Genomic DNA, 22,055 nt, shown 5'->3' with positions numbered 1-22,055 from the left:
CACTGTTAAAGAGTTGGATTCCCATGCTAAACATGGACAAAGTTTCAAAAATTAAGTTGTACGTTTGAAGGAGTATTTCTGTTCCGAAAATACTCCTTCCGGTATGTCACAAGTTTCGGAAAGTTTTTTTCGAGTATGGCTCTGTGTGACGTTAGATGGAGTGGAATTTCCTTATATGGGTCCTGAGGCACTTCTGCCGGAAGAGCGCGCTCCCGTATAGCAGAGCACTGAGAGCACAACAGACTTCACTGATCAGAGCCAGAGCGTCGCCAAATGTCACAAAAGGAGTGTGTTTTTGGTTGCCAGGGCAAGACAACCCTGCACAGATTACCAAAAGAGAAACAGCATTAAGGGACCAGTGGATGGAGTTTATTTTTACAGAGCATCAACGGAGTTGTGCAAGTGTTTTTGTTTGTTCCCTGCATTTCGAAGATGCTTGTTTTACAAACAAGGCCCAGTTTGACGCCGGATTTGCACATCGTTTATTTCTTAAGGATAATGCAGTCCCAACTGCATTAGGACCCAACCCCACCAGCCACTTGTGGAGTGTTCAGGAAATGTATATCTTCATACTTGCACGTAATGACAGATAATTATCAGAATTTACAGAAAACAGGAAGAGAAGAAGAGAAGCTCTCAAACTGAAACTAATACAACGAAATAAAATGTAATCTTTTTTTTTTAAATGAATGTTTTCTTATAAGCTCTTTTTTGGCCTCTTCAGAAAATTAATCATGCATGTAAATTCCTCACAATGATCTCTGATCTGCGTTTTTTTTCTTTTGAGTAGTGTTTTACTCCTGCCTTGTCTTGTTTTATGATTCAAACTGTACTTTTTTAACATTTAAAGCTTAGTATCATAGAATATTTTAAATATATTTTCACATATATAAGCCTCAGGTTTGTAGGTCAGGAGCAGAAAGCCATAAAGAACTCATTACAGTTTTCTGCAGAAGTTAAAGTTTGCAGGCTTCATTTCTGTTTTTATTGCACCATACTAAAGACCACTAGACACTATTGGAGCCACACTGCTCCTAAAAAATTTTGTTGACAAAGCAGTGGTAGAAGATACAGCTAAATTTAAAAAAAAAAAAACTATTTTGTAGTTTTTATCATTGCACATGCAGCTGTCACATTTCAAAAGAAGACAATGTTCACAGATTGAAATGTTGGGGGAATTTAGTTACAATTTTTAACATTAGACCTTAACTCAACAAAATGAATGAAGCGATTTGGAAAAGGATTCACTCCTTTTGCTGAACAAAGTTATGTACCATATCTATTCCATCACACTTTTAACATGTTGTGAGATTTGAAAACTGATACTTTTGAACATTAGCGTCACATATCCAGCATCATATGTATGGGTTTTTATATTCAGTAGGTTTGATTTGTATCTCACGCAGTATGCAGTTGCACTTGAGAGGTGAGGTTCAACAAAACAGTTCAAACCTGCATATAAGGAAGTTCAGGTGTAGGGGATATTTCCAACATGATAGAGCATTAACTGTTAGCGACACTGCCCATATATTTGATTTCTGGACCGCTGCAATACATACCTGAAGCAACACAGCAATACGTGCCTATATCAATGTAATAAAAATGTTCCAGGGTCACGTATTTGACCCGTATTTTAGCACCACTCACTATACATTTCACATTGAAACGGCCACAAAACGTGTAGTAAGGTGCGTAAAAAAAATGGTGTAGCAGAAATTTATCTAGAGGCATGTATTTCCATGAGCCTCGGTTTGTTTTACACTATTTACAGATACAGCATAATTACAGCACACAGTAGCAGTATTTTAGATGAGAGAACTTTCACTATGTTGTACATCCTCAAACTCATTGCTGTTGAAATGATTTGTAGCCAAGTACTTCTTACATATCCTGTATTTTTGCAGAACTGAGACAGTATAATGTTGCGTTGCTTATGTCATATGAGGCTATAATTTGATTGTGAGAATATGTTTTTGAGTAAAATATTGACGTGGAAGTTTGACATTTGTACAAGTGCATGTGTAATTTTGAAATGGTATTCATAGTTGAGAGAAAATTATGAATTGTTTCATGAATTGTGTTAGCAATCGAGAAAATGAAAGTTAAGATGAAATGAAAATGCCATCAAACCATACACAATAATCCATATCGGGGTTTCCTGTTTTTCTATCCATGTTTTTAAGACCTATTGAAAGGATAATTAAACTTTTCTTATGCCATTTGGGATATAAGCCTTTTCATGGCTTTAAATTTGATTGTAAGACTTTTGATATGACTTGATTTTGCACTAAGTGCAAATAGCAATGGATCATATTTATACAAAGTGAAAATAGCATTATTTTTTAACGATATACTATTTACACTAAGTGCAAATGGCTATAGATTTAGTAACAGAAAATCTAAATAGCAAGGTTTTCTGCTTTTAAATCACCTGTGTCCTGTCTAAACGACTACCGTCCCATAGATTCCAATCAAGATGAAATGCTCCGAAATGTTAGTTATGCACAACATCAAAACCCAAAACACTCAATTCGCTCCAGATTGCATACAGTCCAAACCGCTCTACAGACGATACAATGTCCTACACACTCCACCTGGCTATTACCCACGTAGAAAATAAAGACTCCTATGTCAGAATGCTTTCATCGACTTCAGCTCATCATTCAACACAATAATCCCACAACAGCTCATTAATAAACTAAACCTGCTGGGCCTTGACAGTTCCCTCTGTAATTGGATCCTGGACTTTCTAACTGGAAGACCTCAGTCAGTCCGTGTCGGCCACAACACCTCAAACACTACCACATTGAGCAAAGGTGCACCACAAGGATGTGTGCTCAGCCCACTGCTCTTCATGCTGCTGACCCATGACTGCACTGTCAAGTTCAGCTCCAACCACATCATCAAGTTTGCGGATGACACAACTGTGGTAGGTCTCATCTGCAACAGTGATATAACGCACTACAGAGAGGAAGTGGCAAAGCTGGCTGAATGGTGTGGCACTAACAACCAGTCCCTCAATGTAAGACAAAGGAGGTTGTGATGGACTTCAGGAGAAATTTCGTTGACCACCCCCCCACTGACCACCGACAGCTCGACCGTGGAGAGAGTCAGCAGAACTAAATTCCTGGGGGTGCACATTACAGAGGATCTCACCTGGACTTCCATCACCATGTCACTCTCCAAAAAGGCACAACAGCGCCTACACTTTCTCCGCCGGCTGAAAAGAGCAAGTCTCCCTCCACCCATCCTCACCAGATTCTAGAGAGGAACCATTGCGAACATGCTGACCAGCTGCATCACTGTCTGGTTTGTGAACTATAGTGCAGCAGACCACAAGACCCTCCAGCGGACAGTGAACACAGTTGCAAAGATCATTGCTGCGCCACTCCCCTCCATTCTGGACATTTTTCTAACACAATGCTACAGCAAAGCCAACAGTCTCATGAAGGACCCCACTCAGCCCTCCCACAGTCTCTTCCGGCTCCTACAATCAGGATGGCCGTACCAGAGCATCAGAGCCAGCTCCGTCAGACTGCTCAACAGCTATTTCCCTCAGGCTGTGAGAGCCCTGAACTCAAATCACCCCACACACCACTGAAACCCCACACAAACCCCCTAGCTACTGAAACATGGACCATCTCACCCCCTGCATCCCCCAACATTACCACATCACAGAAAAACTGTCTGAAACTATTTTCTTTTTTTTTCTTTTTCTTTTTTTGTGCAATTAGAAGTGTGCTACAGGGAATGTACAAACCACCTGTAGTAACACACTCTCCTCTATGCGCACTAGATTTTTCACCCTTTTTTTTACTACAGTCTAAGTATAAGTAAACATTTATATATTGTATATTCATAGTCGAAATCTGTCAGTAGGTTAGTTGTGTATCGGTACAGTGATTATGTGAAACATTCTTATAGTTTGTATTTTTTAGTTTGTGTGTAGGTAAACATTAAATATAGTATATTTAACGTCAAAATCTGCCAGTAGTTTAGGTGTGTATAGGTACAGTATTATGTGAAACATTTTTTCTTATGTATAGGTAAACAATTTTTATATATACTATATATTTATAGTCAAAATCTGTCATTAGGTTTGTTGTGTATAGGTTTTACTGTTTTACTTTGTTGTATGTCTGTATTTATGTAGCACCGTGGTCCTGTGAGGCACATTTCATTCCACTGTATGTCCACACATGTAATGAAATGACAATAAAGTTCAACTAGATCTTGATATTATATATTGTGTTTTTGTCCTGTCCTGTCACTGTCATTCTGTTGCACTGTGGAGCTTGTCACAAATTCCTTGTATGTGTAAACATACCTGACAATAAAGCTCATTCTCATTCAAAAAATACGTTTGGCAAAAGGTGGTTCGAACTTGGGTCGATTGCATCAAAAACATGTGCCTTACCATCTAAGCCACTGAAACTGATGTTTAATAAGCATTTTGGTAGCACTTTATATTACAGTCCTGTTCCTCATGTACATACCATGTACTTATTATAGTAATTACAATAACTATGTAATAACTAGGTACTAACCTTGAACCTACCCCTAAACCTAACCCTACCCCATCTAGTTACCTTGTATTACCAGAACTTTCTTAGATAAATACACTGTAGGTACACTATAAGTACATGTTAATACACGTACTGTAAAATAAAGTGCAACCAGCATTTTTTTCCAGTGTTGACTATCTCAACCACACGTTGGTGGGCAAAGCAGTCTCTGCCAATCAGAGGTGGAAGTAATGAATTACAACTACTCACGTAACTGTACTTAAGTAGTTTTTTTGGGTACTTCTACTTTTTTGAGTATAATTTTAAGACTTTAATTTTACTTGTACTTAAGTAAAAAAAAAAAAGAAAGCTAAGTACGGTACTTCGTTACTTTTAAAATCACAATTCATTACTGAGTACGCCTGCAATTAACCATTTATGCAAAAAATGGAAACATGTCAACGAAGCGTAAACCCAGTTCCGGTGTGAGCTTTGTTGGCGGAGAAATGGCAGCTAGAGTGTTTTTGACGAGCCTGAGTTGATTTCTGAAGTTCACCAGAGCCGATGTGGTGAAGAGTTTGGAGATGCATTCGTCCACTAAAGGGAACAAATTGGACAAGGGATATAAATTCTTCCGCGAAGAGTTTATCCACAATTACCAAGGTAAACTTAAGCTAACTTAAGCTAGCTTAAGCCATAGCCGTATCACCGGTTACAACTCTGTTTACGTTAAGTGTAAATCTTAGGTGTTGTGAATTTGTAATATAAGGTATCGCAAATCGCAGTGAATATGTTGTGTGTATGTTTAAGTGAGAAGGCATGAGATTAACATAACCAGTAATTTGGTGAAGCTGTACTAGGTAAATGTGAAATGTTACTGACATTGTCTTGTAAAGTTGTGTATTTCTATGTGAGATAACACGTAATGTTTTCTTGTTGCATGCGGTTATAGTATCAAATATACTCCAGGGACAGGTAGTAGTGAGAGATAGATTCTTCAGGTCAATGAGAAAGAGCGAGGAGCCTCACAAACTGGAGGTTTGACTATAGACAGAATGCCGGTTGGCAAAAGTTGCTCGTTCTTACGTGTTCACTCTTCTTGCTGCGATTGCGGCAATTTCTTCACTTACTATTATTTTACTGAAAGTAGGGTGACCAGACGTCCTCTTTTTCCCGGACATGTCCTCTTTTTTGATACCTATTTAATAAAATAACATTGAAAATACATGAAATGTAATCATATTTGCACTATGTACGCAGCTCTGCACACTCATTACTCCTGATGAAATATCTCACAAATTCACTTCACTCCTCTTTTCTACCAACTCAAATCTGGTCACCCTACTGAAAGTTATAGTTTCATGTTATTGTGAACATTGATGTAGCAACATAAGTATGACTTAATTGTAACCTATTTAATGTATTGTGTCTAGATATCACTGGATGTAGAGAGTGCCAACCTGAAAGCTTTCTCCTGCAGTTGTGCGACTGGTAAAGGATTCTGCAATCACATAGTTGCCATCCTGTACCAGACCGCACATTATTCACAGCTGGGTCTGGAGGCTGTTCCACCCCCACTGGCCTGCACAAGTGGCTTGCAAAGATGGCACAGACCAAGAACACAGGTGGGTTTGTGATAAACATGTCATTATTTTCTAAGAACCGATGTGAATCTCTAACAACTGTAAATTATTATATAAACACTCCCAGTAGTGACTACAGAGTGTAATTGCTTTTTGTCTTTTACTTTAAAGGGAATCCATCCTTAACCGGTTAGTGAGCTGGTGGTCCAAAAGCCCAAAACAGTTGGCAAGGACAGTCTGAGGTCCACACTGTACAAGGCATACACGGGTGATTAATTTAACTTTTTGGTGCTTTGTGAGAGCAAGTTAAGTTTTTTTTTTTGGATGTTATGACTAACCAAATTATGGTTACCGCAGATATAATTAATACAATTTAAATATAGTTATGCACTCATGTCTAACTTTTCTTTTGTGTGACCAATAATCTTGTGTTTCTCTTGTCTAGGACAACTGCCAGATCCATATATGATGGCATCTGGAAGCAAATTAAGCCAGGTGCAGCCCCAACCTCTCATGGCTGTTGTATTGGATGGGGTTTCTGAGAGGGACATGACGCCATCTAAATTTGGGTCTGTCCCTCGTGGATCCCCCATGTCCTATCACTGTCCACCCAAGAAGTCCAGTGACCTCCACTTGGCTTCAGAATTTCAATCCCTTCCTGTGATGCAGCACACTTTTCCCAGGTTGCATTTCGTCCTGACCTTGCATCAGTTAATGCATCTCCAGTCTCTTGAAGTGTCACCGCAGCTGTCCTGCGAGATAGCAAAAGAAACTCAGCAACGTCGTTTTTTGGGATGCTTGTTGTAGTAGGGCTTGTCGTGCAGATCTGGGGTCTGTAGCTATTCAGATGATCAGAGGCTCCACAAAGCAAACAGCTGCAATGAAACACGGTCTACTAGTGGAGCCTGAAGTGCTGGCAAACTATGCTGAACTGTTGCAAGTTAATGTGTTACCAGCAGGATTCGTCATTCACCCTGACGCACCACATCTCGGGGCCAGTCCAGACGGTCGGGTGTATGACCCTTCAGAGTCACCTCCTTTTGGCCTGGTTGAAGTGAAGAGCAGCACAAAAAAGGAAACATTTCGGGTTGCTCACCTCAAGGTGCAGGAAGGCCATGCCAAGGTGTTCACATAAGTACTACTGGCAGGTTCAGGGCCAACTGGCAATCACAGGACTTACATGATGTGACTTTTTTACCGATACCCTATCAACTTCAACTGTGGAAAGAATTTGGCATGATAACTCATTCATAGTGGAAATGAAAGAGAAATGAGATATATTTTTATGGCACATACATGAATGCAGTGCTTAAATTGTAAATTGCGAGGTACCGGAACAAAGTGGGAAAACGGATCCGGCACGCGATTACAGAAGGGAGAGGTAACGGAGCACTCGCGCAGCACTCAAAGTGGAAATTTATATAATATCAGATGATGAGTGCCCATGGCCGTACGTGGAGGAGTTGTTCACATACAAGGGGAGGAAAAGAGACAGCGTATTGAGGTAATGCAAACTTTGCCAGCTGCGGTGATATCAGCCTACAAGACTTCAACCTCTAATCTCAAAAAGCACATTGTGATAAGAAGACTTTATTATACTATTTATGCAGGGCTTAAAGTATTCCGGCACCGTGCCGGATCTCCGGCGTGTGGCCGTGAGGAAAAAAAAATTAATATTTGAGAGCCTGCGCATGCAGTTCAATATTTTTGTGCCAATTTATTTTTTCTACCAATCATATGAGAGGAAAGTTTATGAAGTTTATGAAGCCTGGGGATGCTGTCCTAGACTTCTAGCAATAGATAAATGACTCAAAAATAAATGGCGCTTTTTGGCAGTTGGTGCAAGAAACAGAGAGCCCTGGGCTTGTTTCTGCATTATTTGTTCGAGGAAGCTTCTGTATGCAGGCAGCGGTAAGAAAGTGCTTGCTCGCTATGATTTATGTTGCATTCCAGGCAACCCGTAACCCATGTTTTTCCAACTTTAAACCCGGGAAAGTGCACTGGAACGGCAGTCAAACCTGTGACTTCCCATCCGTGAACTCGTACTAGATCGATGTACTCTGGGTTTTGACGTCACAGCACGCGAAACAACAGTGACAGCCCCTACGGATGCAGTGTTTATGCAAGTGGTACATGTTGAAAATTACATTTTAGGACACTGTAACGTTGCAGTAAAATTAATAATCTAGCTAAATTTCCTTGCGCACAGAAAGTTTGGCGTGACTTGCCTGGAATGGTACAAAGTCGTTAGTCGTGGTTTGAAATAGCGATGAGCTCAAAAACCTGGCAGGAACGCAGCACCAAACTCCGGTCATAGAGCCGCTGCCCGTGCACTCAAACTTACCACGACATTCTCCCGCTCCTGCCGCAAAATCCCGCGGGTAAACGTATAGCAGTTTTTCTTTTTTTTAATACATTGCATTCACTGTTGAATATAAATTAATAAAGAAACGGAAAATAAACAAATGTTTAGTTTTATTTGGGTTCCATTAAAAGTATGAACATGAACAAAGAACAATTAGAATATAGAAATACAGTAAAAAAGTAAGAAATTATATAAAAATAATAAACCTGGATTTATTTCATGTTCAAAGGAAAAGTAGCTTATGGGGCCTGCGCAATTCCTTCAAACATTTAAAGGGGGGGTGAAATGCTCGTTTTCACTCAATATCCTGTTAATCTTGAGTACCTATAGAGTAGTACTGCATCCTTCATAACTCCAAAAAGTCTTTATTTTTATTATATTTATAAGAGAAAGATAGTCTGTACCGATTTTTCCCGGAAAAACACGAGCGCTTAGAGGCGTGACGTGTGGGCGGAGCTAAAGAATCACGGGCGCCAGTTGGCTTTTGAGTTGAGAATATGTGGAAGCTGTGACACAGATCCAGAGGCTGAAATTTAACAAGAGCAGCATCAGCAAAGGCGGTATGCTATGTGGTATGTACTGAAACTGTATATATTTGCTTAGCGGTTTTGGAAAATGACTAAGTTCCACTTTATGTCGTCTTTTTTTTTTTTTTTAAGCTGTACATGTGGAAAGTGCAGTTTGATGACAACATCGCATGTTGTTTACTTGATGTGCGTATGCGCTGATAGCTAAGTTAAAAACACAGAGATATTTGAAGCAGTTTTACTCACCGCATGCGGTTCCAACACACAATCGTGACCCTTTTCCGTTGGGACTGCATTATCCTTAAGAAATAAACGATGTGCAATCCGAAATGCAGGGAACAAACAAAAACACTTGCACAACTCCGTTGATGCTCTGTAAAAATAAACTCCATCCACTGGTCCCTTAATACTGTTTCTCTTTTGGTAATCTGTGCAGGGTTGTCTTGCCCTGGCAACCAAAAACACACTTCTTTTGTGACTTTTCGCGACGCTCTCGCTCTGATCAGGCTGTGCTCAGCCTCTCTCAGTGCTCTGCTATACGGGAGCGTGCGCTCTTCCGGCAGAAGTGCCTCAGGACCCATATAAGGAAGTTCCGCTCCATCTAACGTCACACAGGGCCATACTCGAAAAAAACTTTCCGAAACTTGTGACAAACCGGAAGAGGTTTTTTTGGAACAAAAATACTCCTTCAAACGTACAACTTAATTTTTGAAACTTTGTCCATGTTTAGCATGGGAATCCAACTCTTTAACAGTGTAAAAAACTCAGTATGCATGAAATAGCATTTCACCCCCCCTTTAACAAAAATATCCTTATTCTTCAATAACAAAATAGACCAATTTTAAATATTTAGCTAAATAAAAAAATAAAAATAAACTGAATTTACAAAAAAAAAAAAAAAAAAAAAAAAAAACTGTACGACTACTTGTGCCCATGCAGGAATATCATGTTGTTGACTGTTGAGAGCTTCAGTTTAATCCGTCTCCGCTCCAGTATGCGACCGCAAATACTGAAAGCCCTCCGCTAGCTGGAATGCAAAGTACATGGCGTGTTTGCTTAATCTTGGAAATTCGTCTTTTCCACCACTGGAGGACATCATCCGGTCTGCGTGCTTCTAATCCATCCAATTTGACCCTTAAATATATGCTATTTTGGAATCGAATTACACGTATCTGTCTATGGTATCATCCGCATCCTCTCATTCCGCAAAGTCTATTTTATTTTATTTTATTATAAATAAAGGTCTATTTGTTTCTAGTTATTTTATTTGGTTAGATATTTCCACTTTGAGGGATTCCCGCAAATAATTTTATTTTCCCGCAACCCGCACACAATAATATCTTGCCGCCCGCATCCGCATTCACCCATCAATTATTGTCCCGCGCCGCAATTGGTGGCGCTGGGTCCGACACGGGGGTGCAAGTCTCTAGCCGGCAGCAACTATTAGCTGACACACCATTGTCTATGACTGACCATGTCTGCGATTAAAAAATATGTTTGTGCACATTTATACCAGAACATGATTTGTCATTCAGAATTTCGCAGCCACTGGTCACCCTGTGTATAAAACTGGCAGAAGACAAAAAAAAAAGCGTTAACTAGCCTGATGGTTTCAAATCAACATGCGAGTTATCCCAGAAAAAAAGTGATAATAGCCTGGATTTCACTTTTAATCTTCAGTTTTTTTGCACTTTGAGCACTTAATTATTTAAGCACTTTAAGCACTTGTTATTGTTTAGAAGATAACACTTTATTTGACATAGTACTTTTAAATAAATGGTGCCAAACATAATTATTGAAGAGATTCATGTCTATTTCAGTCTGTTTACCATTTTTAAGCACTTTAAGCTCTTGTTACTGTATTTGTGTTATTATCGTCAATATTTGAATGAAGTCTGTCTTTGGAGTTTCTCTCCAAACACCCCCCCCCCCCCCCCAAAAAAGTTCAGGCTAAGGATTTTTTTCCGCTTTAACCCCTGTTTATGTAATGTTATTTTTATTATTTATTAAACTTGATGTAATAGTTTGGTCAGGAACGCCTGTCAAGATTTTATTTGACTTAACATGTTAGCTTGATTGTCAAGTGTTTTAAGCATATTATGAATCGTGTAATGAAGTAACTTGTCGTTATGTATTGGCATAACAATGTAACTGCCCTGACAGCTTCAGCATCTCACACACATGGGTGCAACTTAATTTTTTTTATTTAGCAAGTTTCAGAACCATTTAGCAATTTTCTTGCATAAATTTCAACTTTCAACAAGTTGAATGATGCCACCAGTACCGCCCTGCGAGTGTATGCAAGAGCGTTCTGGCTTTCTCTTTTTTATCCACTGGACGTTTCAGAGAGTAGAATAATAACAGATCATGATTGAACGTAAACATGATGATGCAATGTCATCACAAATATGCTAATTAATATGTGATGCCATCCGCTGCCACAAGTCTCAAAAATTTTTTGGGGGAAACACTGAAATGTTATAGTAGCCCAACAAGCTTTTTATATAGCATAATAATGATAATGATGATGATATTAATAAACATTGATGAGAATATTTAATTTCCAAAAATCAAATGGAGAAACATTTTTTTGTATAATTTTTTTATAATTTGTATACTTTGTATAAATCCTCTTTTATATTTCCAGAGAAAACATCCATTAAAATCAGACCAGTACAATGGCATTGTGAAGGCAGCATGTCGTCAAAGGAAGACCACGGCCACACCAAACAAGCTTTCATCAACAAGGCAAACCATGTTACCAGATGTCCTGTTGGCACCTGTAAACAAACGTGTCCCTTAAAAGACTGCAATTTCAATATGAAAGTGTTCAACCATTTGCAGTGGTAGAACAGTCAGCTTTCAAATAATTAATTAATACACTACAGCCTCAAGCTCAAGTCATGTCTAGATCAACCGTCCATTCTAGAATCAGTGATGCTGCTGATAACTTGAGGAAGACTATAATTGCAGAATTGGGTGAAGCCAAATTTGTTGCAACCACCACAGATTGTTGGTCTGCTCATCAGAAAAAGTTACCTTGGTGTAACTTGCCACTGGATAGATGAAGAGTCCTTAGAAAGAAGATCTGTAGCATTAGCATGCAAAAAATTCAGAGGCTCTCACACATTTGATGTGATTGCTGGTGGTCTTGATGATATCCATTGCCAGTACAAAATAAGAGACAAACTTGTAAAGACCACAACTGATAGTGGATCTGATTTCATCAAAGCTTTCCAGGTGTTTGGGGTACAGAATTATGCAGAACCTGTTGAGGATGAAGCAGACATGGATTCTCTTGCGAGTGACCATGCTGAACATCATGATGCAAGTGCAATCCTTGATGAAGACTCTGGTATAGAATATCAGCTACCCCCTCATCAACGATGTGCATCTCAAACAGTACACTGACTGAACTGCTGTAAAGAGAGAACTGAAGATGAACACCAAGCCGAGCCAGATAATGAACAAAACATTGACTCGTTCACGAGTAAAGAACCGGTTGCATCGGTTTTCGGATCACCAGTAGTTCTTTAGGACAGTTCGATTCAATAAACCGGATGAAGAAAATGGTTCACCGCTACTTTCACACTCGTCACTGTTCCAACCTCGAGTCGACTCGTAAAGCTAGCTCCATGAGTCCGTTCAAGTTCTTGAGAAGATCTAATGTATAAATCTCACGTTGGACACGGTCAGCCAGCCCATGAAGGAATCTGTCCCACTGCGCCTCCTCGTTCCAGTGGCACTCGGCAGCCAGGGTGCGAAATTGTATTATGTAGTCAGAAACTGAATGCTTGCCTTGGTGGAGATCACCCGCGCAGTCAAACACCCATTTCATCTCCTCTTTGAGTGCCTGGAACGAGGAACAGCAAGGATTGTTATTTTCCACACTGCCATACTCCAAAGAGCCGCACACCACCGACAGCAGGTTTAACACCAACGCCTCTCTGGATCTCTCAGGGGAAAATGTAACAGGTTGAAGTGAGAAAAATAATGAGCATCTAGTCAGAAAATCTTGACACAGGTCTGGCTCACCCGCATATCTTTCAGGCGTTGTTATCCTGGGCTCATGCTGGCTGGTGATGTTGGTAGGGTTGAGGGGTTGAGGGGAACAGGCGGTGGGGTGGGTGCAGTGGGCGATCTTAGCTGTTGAATTTGGGTAATGACCTCAGACACCTGTGTCACTAGAGCTTGTCCTGCCTTAGGGGTGGTGGAGACCTGTTCCTCCTGATGATCCATCCGTTGGTTGCTAGTAGTTAGGTATTCCTAAAGCTCTGCCATTCTTGCTGGATTCATCAATGGTCAGATTTTTCTGTTACGTCTAGTGATGGGAAAAAAGGCAGAGAATCCAATAACGAGTAAATAACAGAGGTTTATTATACTCAAGTACCCGACAATGGTAAAAGACAGTTTCGCTGGACAAAGCACAGATGAGTGAAGCAGGGCTTTGAAGGTTTAATTTATTAACTTCTTGTTTTAGTTTAGGGAGGTCTACCACTTTTAATGCTCAGATGCAAAGTAAACCACCATTTATTTAGGATAATATAACACATGATTCATATTATAAATTATAATAATAGTACTACACACACCTGTTAAATGTTTCGAATCTAAAATATGGTATAATACTGTGCAGATTAGTCATTCTAAACTACTAAATTTTAATCTGTGAATATTAAACATTTTGACTACAGTGTTTTTCTTTCATTTTCCCTGACTGCAGCTGTTAAATGTAACACATTGGCGAAGCAATGCTGATGAAGATTTGTAAAAATGTGCTTTGATGCATTTGTTTGATAACTTGTGGTTAAAGCGCCACTCAGTGGTCAAAAGCTGCAAATCCATGGTGCCGATGCCCATGGCGGTAAAAAGCTCATTGTGGTTGGCCACCTACTGTATGATCTATTCTACATGATGTAAACTGTTTTAGATAGCTTGTGTTGGTGACTTTGGTTAGGCTTTAATTTTGCACTCCTCCAGTCTGTTACAGCCTTTGTCACCGTCTGTCACGTACTGCTCTGAGACAAGGTAGAGATCAAAGTGCAGTTTTATTGAAAATACCAGAATTGTAGTAAAAAAAACTGACAAAAAATAAAAAACAAGACATGACCAGACAGAACAAACCTCAGAATGTGCAGTGTAACAAAACTTAAATGACAATGTAGACACAAACACAGGTTAAACAGAGAGACAAACTAATACAAATGACATACAGTTGAAAACAGTCAATTTAGATGAAACTGAGCAAAGAACTATGGGAATTTGAGTTCATTGCCATAAAGCAGTGGGTAGTAGAGGGCTGCATTGGAATTGAGACCCGCCGGGTCCCAACACAAATTTCGTGGGAGTGGGCGGTTTGAATTTTGCTGCGGGCGGTAATGGGCGGCTAAAAAAAACACTGTGGGATAGGGAGATTGCCTAGCGACATGATGGAAAAGATGTCAATAGATGATGTAGAAAAGAACCTCAAACGAGGTATTTACAGCACAAAAGCTAAGCAAGGAGAGTCTGACATTTGGAGAATTTTCTCAATTGTTTGTGATAAAGATGGAAAGGAGCTGGACTTTGTTCATTGTGACAAATGTGCAAAAATACTCATTTACAATGGGCACAATTCCGGCACGTCTGGGTTGAGGCGACACACATGCTCTGTTCTCCCCGGTCAAAGTAAGCTGGTTTTCAAGGATAAACAACATCTCCCTACACACATTAAACAAGAAACTACACAGAAATGTGTGGAAATGTGCTGTCTAAACATAAGGCCATATGACTTCGTCGCCGGGAAAGGCTTTGTTGATATATCGCAACACTTTGTTGATGTCGCCGCTAAATATGGCAAATTTAATGTTAAAGATGTTTTACCTCATCCAACCACTGTATCCAGTCGAGGGGCGAGCCCAAGTACTGCAGGCATCAGTGGCAGCGGAGATAAAGCCTATCATTGATACATATGGATGTGCCATCACAACCGATATATGGACGGAGGATTATCATAAAACTTCCTTCGTATCTGGCACCATCCATTATACAAATAACAACTTCGGCCTTGTTTCCAGGGTGTTTTTCGCGGCTCCCTTTGAGAGTGTTGTGTCAAAGCCTGCTGTTCCAGAAACTCTGTGAATTTGGAAAAGATGCGTCACTTCTATCTGGCCGTGTTGTGTTTGTCACTGACCGTGGAGCCAACATAGTCCCTGCCCTGTGTGGATACACCTGGCTGAACTGCAACGCGCACATCCTGAACTTCACCCTATCAAGTGCATTTGCACCAGATGTGTTGGCTGAAAGTACTGAGCTGTCTGAACTGTTGACCAGTGCAAAAAAACTAGTGAAATATTTCAAACATTCAGGTCTTCAAAACAGCTTAAAAAAATCCCTCAAGCAATCCATCGAGACAAGATCGAATTCATATTATGAAATGCTGGATTCCATACTGCAACAGCATGAGGAGATCTCCACAATACTGTTTAGAAATAACCAGCAGAGCTGGGTAGTAACGCATTACATGTAATCTGGATTACGTAATCAGATTCCAAAACTCAAGTACTTGTAATTAGAGTAAACTACTTTTTAAAATACTCGTAATCAGACTACGGTTACTTTTTTGTGGATTACATGATTACTTATGATTTGCACAATGGTAATAAGTAGTTCACAATTCATTGATTTATTTTTTTAACATTTATATTTTTTTCCTAATAAACCTACCATTTATATACATTCATGATACTTCAGGTTTTTCCGGCGGAGAGGGGGAGGGGTATCAGAATCACACTCAGAAGAAATCGGCAACAAAATAAATAAAATGGAGGGGAACGCAGCCTTTAATCACTGGATGTACAGACATCATTTAATTTTTAAAGAAAGACATGGCCTATTACGGATTAATTTGATTGATTAATTTAAATGTTGATATTTCTTCATTGTTACTACCTTATCCACTTCAAGTGTTTTGAAATTAAATATTTGACCTGGAAATAGTAATTATATATTGGCCAGGGCTCGACATTAATGCTTGTCAGGGACAAGTGGATTTTGTGAAGGGGCAAGTGAAAGAGAATTGTACTTGCCGACCGAACAAGTAACCTAGTCAAAATTTTATTCACAAACAATAACTAGGGCAGCACAATTCGGCGAGAATGATTCTGATTTTATTACTTTCAGTGTAAACGGTGACTAAAAACGGATAATGTATTGTCTGTATCAAGATCGCGTCAGTTGAGGCTTGTGCAGCCTCGCGGAGAAATCAACACTATCATTACAGCACACACAGAGAAACACACATATTGCGGTAGAAAAAATATAAATATTCTGTATAATATGTGCAACATCACATGACCAGGAGTGTTGTTTTTCCAACTTTCAGCTTGATTACAAATGTGATATTGATTTTATACATCTTCAGTTAAATAAACAAGTGATATTAACTGACTTACATTTTAGACACATTATGGATCATTTTGTTTCATTTAAAACAAAAATAGTTCTGAGCAAAGCCACAGCAGAGCAGTCGCACATCTGCAAGCAACAGTCTTTCATTACTGAATGATTCATTTTTAAACGAGTCAATGATTCAGTGAGCCATTTATAAAAACGATTACTTGCTTCATGAATCAGCCGTTTGAACGAATCGGTTGAATCAATGATTCACTCATTAAGACAGTGACTTGTCGACCCCTACTGGTGGTTCAATATCATATTTAAAAGTATCATTGCATTTTTTTAACATCTCATATTTTGTATGTCAAAAAAGTTAAACATGAATCTAATAACATTATTTATGCATTTGGACATATGGAGTTTGTTGATACTGGTAATATTTTAATAATAACAACCGTAACGTCTTATTATTCTAATTTAATGTATTGATAACATGTAAGAATTCAACGTAAATGGAGACATCTACATTTAATCAGTTTAGGAAAACATTTTCCGTTATAAAGTGTAATAGCAATCAATTTAAGGAAAATATCAAAAATATACTGATTAAAGTAATACCCGATACAGCACTGATTCAGACTGCTTCATAACAAATTACATTTGTGCCAAAAAAACACTTTTTCCCCCAGACAAATAACTTTTTTACTCTGACAAGTGAATGATTGATTTACTTGTCCGAAGGACAAAATTATGTAAAAGCCTGTATTAACAATGAGTTTCATCCTCTTTAATATAAATTTTTGCAATGTTGTTATTTATTGTGTTTTCCTAACTGTTACTTGCACTTAAGATGGTTTGAGATGGATAGAAATGTTATCTCTGTGTGAGTTTAGTCTTTTTCAAAATTCATGTTCGCAATGTAGCTACATTGTTTGATGTTTTTCATTGATACAGTCTTATTCACTTCTAGTGTTTTTGTCCATTTTCATGTTTTTCAATATTGGTTTTCTAAATTTACTTAATTATAAGTAAATATGCTTTAAAATCATAAGATGTAATTTTTTTTTTCAGTGTTACTAGCAAACTAACAGCAAGGTAAATTAGTGCTAGTATTTTGTAAGTGTTAACTATCCATATATTGCACTTGAAAAAGAAGCTATTGTGGCTCTTTTTGGTAAATTAAATATATATATTTAAATATATTTCCAAAAAAGTACAAGATTAGACTAACTGAATATATGTGATATCAAATAAGGGTTAGCACAAATGTAATCTAAAAGTAATCCAAAAGTAATCAGATTACGTTACCAAAAATGTGTAATCTTAATAGATTATATTACTGATTACAAATTTTTTCATGTAATCTGTAATCAGTTACTGATTACAGTTCATAAGTAATCTACCCAGCTCTGATAACCAGTATGAAAGAATTGCGCGGATCAATGCAAACACTTTAAAAACAGTAGTTGCGTTCCTTAAGTTATTCAAGGAAGCTACGAATGACTTGGAGTCCGACAACTCCACTCCCAGCGCATCACTTCCACTGCTGTGGTATGTGAAACTCAATGAACACTGCCAAGCAGCAATGCTCGAGCCCTAGCTCTCTGGAGTCGCCAATGTGTGTGCCTCGCGTCTGGAAGAACTAATGGGTACCAGTGACACATCTGCATTACCTCTCCTGATGATGTACAGAATTGCAACGCTCCTGAATCCTAAAATGCGAATGCTACGGATGCTGCCCCCAGATGAAAAAGATTAAGTGGTTAAAGGTAGGCTATATGTAACCTATTACAGACATAAACAAAACACAGTGCAATTACAATAGAATAAGTGAAAAGCAGTAAAAAAAATAGAAACGGAGATAAAAGACAATGAATAAATAAAAGATCTAATGAGCCATTTTAAAAATACATATTCATTTTTATATAAATCAAATCCTATCCAAAGGCGCAAAGGAAATTATTCAGAAGATGCAGTTTCACTTGGGCCCAGCCACAGCAGAGGATGAGCCACCAGCCAAAAAGCAAAGCACAGACCGATTCACAGACTGGGAAGACGATGCGTCTGTTGCTTCAGTGCCAAAGCCAATCAATGATGAAATGGCTGAATATTTCAGCTCTCGGCTCTCTGATAACCCAGACCCAGACAGCATGCTTCAATGGTGGAAGTTCAACAAAGAGCGCTTCCCAGCGCTATCAAAGCTGGCACATTTCATCTTTATTATCCCCGCATCCAGTGCGCCTTCAGAGCGGGCCTTTAGTGTCTGTGGGCGCATCTTGGAAGAGAGACGCACGGGATTGGGACCGCAGTCGATCAGCTACATTCTCTTCCTCCACAGCAATATTGCAAAGTGATTCATTTGTTAAATTCATTCGTTAACGTTGTTTATTTCATGTTATTTATTAGTGTTGTTTTTTGAGCACAGCCCCTCGTTGCCATTTATTAATTAGGTCAAGAGGCGTGATGATGCCAGTGTTATTGAGCAGGCTGCCTAAGTTTGAATGTTTTTATTCTTATTTGTATTTTTCAAACAGAATACCTGCGACATTTGGCTAATAATTGTAAAACTGCTGTTTTTCATGTAGCCTAGTTTATCATATCATGTATATTGTTTTTGCAAAGCAGTCTAATTTTATGTGCAAAGTTTTTGATAAAAACGAAATTATATTTGAATATATTGTGTTTTGTCTTTTTTTTTTTTTTTTTTACATGCAGGCCAGGGAAACGAAACAAACAACCCCATGAATCTCTTTAATAATATTAATAATATCAATCCAATACGTGTTTATTTTTTCCTGTGGGACGGGAGAAGACACAAAATCAATGCATCTCTATTATTGTGCAGGAATAAATTCTCTCAGAGTTTTGCGGGTGCGGGCAGGAGTGGACATACATATTGCGGGAGCGGGCGGGAGTGTAACACATACGTTGCGGGAGCTGGCGGTAATGGTCAGAAATTCGGCGGGTGCGGCCGGGAGCGGGATGAAGAAAACAGTCAGGAGGCCAGGGCAGGGCCGGCAGATCAGGTGGAACTGGAACAGATAACACAGAGAGGTTAACAAAGTCAAAGTCATCTTTATTTATAAAGCGCTTTAAACATAATACATTGCGTCAAAGCAACTGAACAACATTCATTAGGAAAACAGTGTCTCAATAATGCAACATGATAGTTAAAGGCAGTTCATCATTGAATTCAGTTATGTCATCTCTGTTCAGTTAAATAGTGTCTGTGCCTTTATTTACAATCAAGTCAATGATATCGCTGTAGATGAAGTGACCCCAACTAAGCAAGCCAGAGGCGACAACGACAAGGAACCGAAACTCCATCGGTGACAGAATGGAGAAAAAAACCTTGGGAGAAACCAGGCTCAGTTGGGGGGCCAGTTCTCCTCTGACCAGACGAAACCAGTAGTTCAATTCCAGACTGCAGCAAAGTCAGATTGTGCAGAAGAATCATCTGTTTCCTGTGGTCTTGTCCTGGTGGTCCTCTGAGACAAGGCCTTTACAGGGGATCTGTATCTGGGGCTCTAGTTGTCCTGGTCTCCGTTGTCTTTCAGGGCTGTAGAGGTCCTTTCTAGGTGCTGATCCACCATCTGGTCTGGATACGTACTGGATCCGGGTGACTGCAGTGACCCTCTGATCTGGACACAGACTGGATCTGGTGGCTACGGTGACCTCGGAATAAGTGAGTAACAGATAAATATTAGCGTAGATGCCATTCTTCTAATGATGTAGCAAGTACATAGGGTGTTATGGGAAGTGTTTCCGGTTCCACTGTTTTGAGTGATTCTGAGAATGGAACACTGATGAATCATGATGAAATTCAAATTGGCTCTAAACATTCATGTTCAAAATTATTCAACCCCCCTTTTGCAGAATCTTTTATTCTTCAAAATCACCAATAAACGCTGTCTGTAAGTGCTTAGATGCTTCTGTCACTTCTCTAATACAGTCTTGGACTATTCCTCGCATGAAAGAGCTTCCAGATCACTGACTTGGTTTTCACATTGCCACTGCTTTTTTTAAATTCAACCAGATATTTGCAATGAGAATTTAGCCTGGAGACTGAACAGGTCACTCAAGTACATTCTATGACTGATCCCTGAACCAAGCAGAAGTAGTTTTGGATGTGTACTCTGGGATGACTATCCTGCAGGAAAGTCCATTGATCATCAGCTTCAGTCTTTGCACCAAAGGTATCACAAATCTTGTCAAAATGGTCTGATACTTCAAAGAATCCATGATGTCCTTCATACAGACATGATTTCCACTTCCTTCTACAGTAAAGAACCCCCATAACAGGACTGATCAACCACCAAGTTTGACGATGGAGATTGTGTTCTTCTGCTTATGAGCTTTGCCTTTTTTGCAGCAGCAGATATACCGCTGATCAATAGGTCCAAAAATTCCAGTTTGGTCACATCACTCCATAAAACATTCCTCCAGAGCTCCACAGGTCTACATAAATGTATTTTATCAAGTTCAAGTTGGATTTTTGTTCTTCTTGATCAAGAGTGGTATTTATCAAGATGTCTCAACATGAAGGCCATACTTGTCTAATGTTCTTCTTACACACTGCATTGAGATGGTTTTCCTCCTTTCATCGGGTCATCTTGCAAGTCTTTGGCTGTACATTGCAGGTTTTTTCTCAGTTGCTCTGATTAAACATTTTATGATATTGTGCTTTTTCTTCCACACCCTCAAAGTAAAACACACTTTAAGCTAAGAAATAAGGCTGAGAGCTGTGTCTCTAGAAACTTTCAATGTCTTGGAAATCATCATATAGCCTTAGCCTTTTTAAAGTGATTTAAAAACAGCAATGTTGAATAGGGGTTGAATAATTATGACATAGCAGTATTATTAAAAAATCTTATAACTCAAATATATTACATTATATATTGACAATATCACTTTTAATATGCCAGTGAACTGTTATAGATGCAAGTTCAGAAAAGCTTGTATTTGTAAAGTACTGCAGTCTCTGAGGGGTTGAGTAATTTTGATTGCAACTGTATGTGTATGCCAGGTTAAAGAGATGGGTCTTTAATCTAGATTTAAACTGCAAGAGTGTGTCTGCCTCCCGAACAATGTTAGGTAGGTTATTCCAGAGTTTAGGCGCCAAATAGCAAAAGGATCTGCCGCCCATAGTTGATTTTGATATTCTAGGTATTATCAAATTGAGTTTTGAGAACGTAGCGGACGTAGAGGATTATAAAGTAAAAGGAGCTCATTCAAATACTGAGGTGCTAAACCATTCAGGGCTTTATAAGTAATAAGCAATATTTTTAAATCTATACGATGTTTGATAGGGAGCCAGTGCAGTGTTGACAGGACCGGGCTAATATGGTCATACTTCCTGGTTCTAGTAAGAACTCTTGCTGCTGCATTTTGGACTAGCTGTAGTTTGTTTACTAAGCGTGCAGAAAAACCACCCAATAAAGCATTACAATAATCTAACCTTGAGGTCATAAATGCATGGATTAACATTTCTGCATTTGACATTGAGAGCATAGGCCGTAATTTAGATATATTTTTGAGATGGAAAAATGCAGTTTTACAAATGCTAGAAACGTGGCTTTCTAAGGAAAGATTGCGATCAAATAGCACACCTAGGTTCCTAACTGATGACGAAGAATTGACAGAGCAGCCATCAAGTCTTAGACAGTGTTCTAGGTTATTACAAGCAGAGTTTTTAGGT

At 39.0% G+C, this 22,055-nt stretch overlaps 1 protein-coding gene across 1 annotated transcript in view; it reads right to left on the bottom strand.

Moving 5' to 3' along the window:
• The window catches only part of LOC127956064 (membrane-spanning 4-domains subfamily A member 4A), a 287,000-nt gene that overhangs the window by 226,504 nt on the left and 38,441 nt on the right, over positions 1-22,055 (bottom strand). The gene's annotated exons all lie outside the window — the stretch shown is intronic.

The sequence above is a fragment of the Carassius gibelio genome, chromosome B4 (genome assembly GCF_023724105.1).
Source record: "Carassius gibelio isolate Cgi1373 ecotype wild population from Czech Republic chromosome B4, carGib1.2-hapl.c, whole genome shotgun sequence".
Lineage (NCBI taxonomy): Eukaryota > Metazoa > Chordata > Actinopteri > Cypriniformes > Cyprinidae > Carassius > Carassius gibelio.
This window is presented reverse-complemented; position numbering and strand designations above follow the sequence as displayed.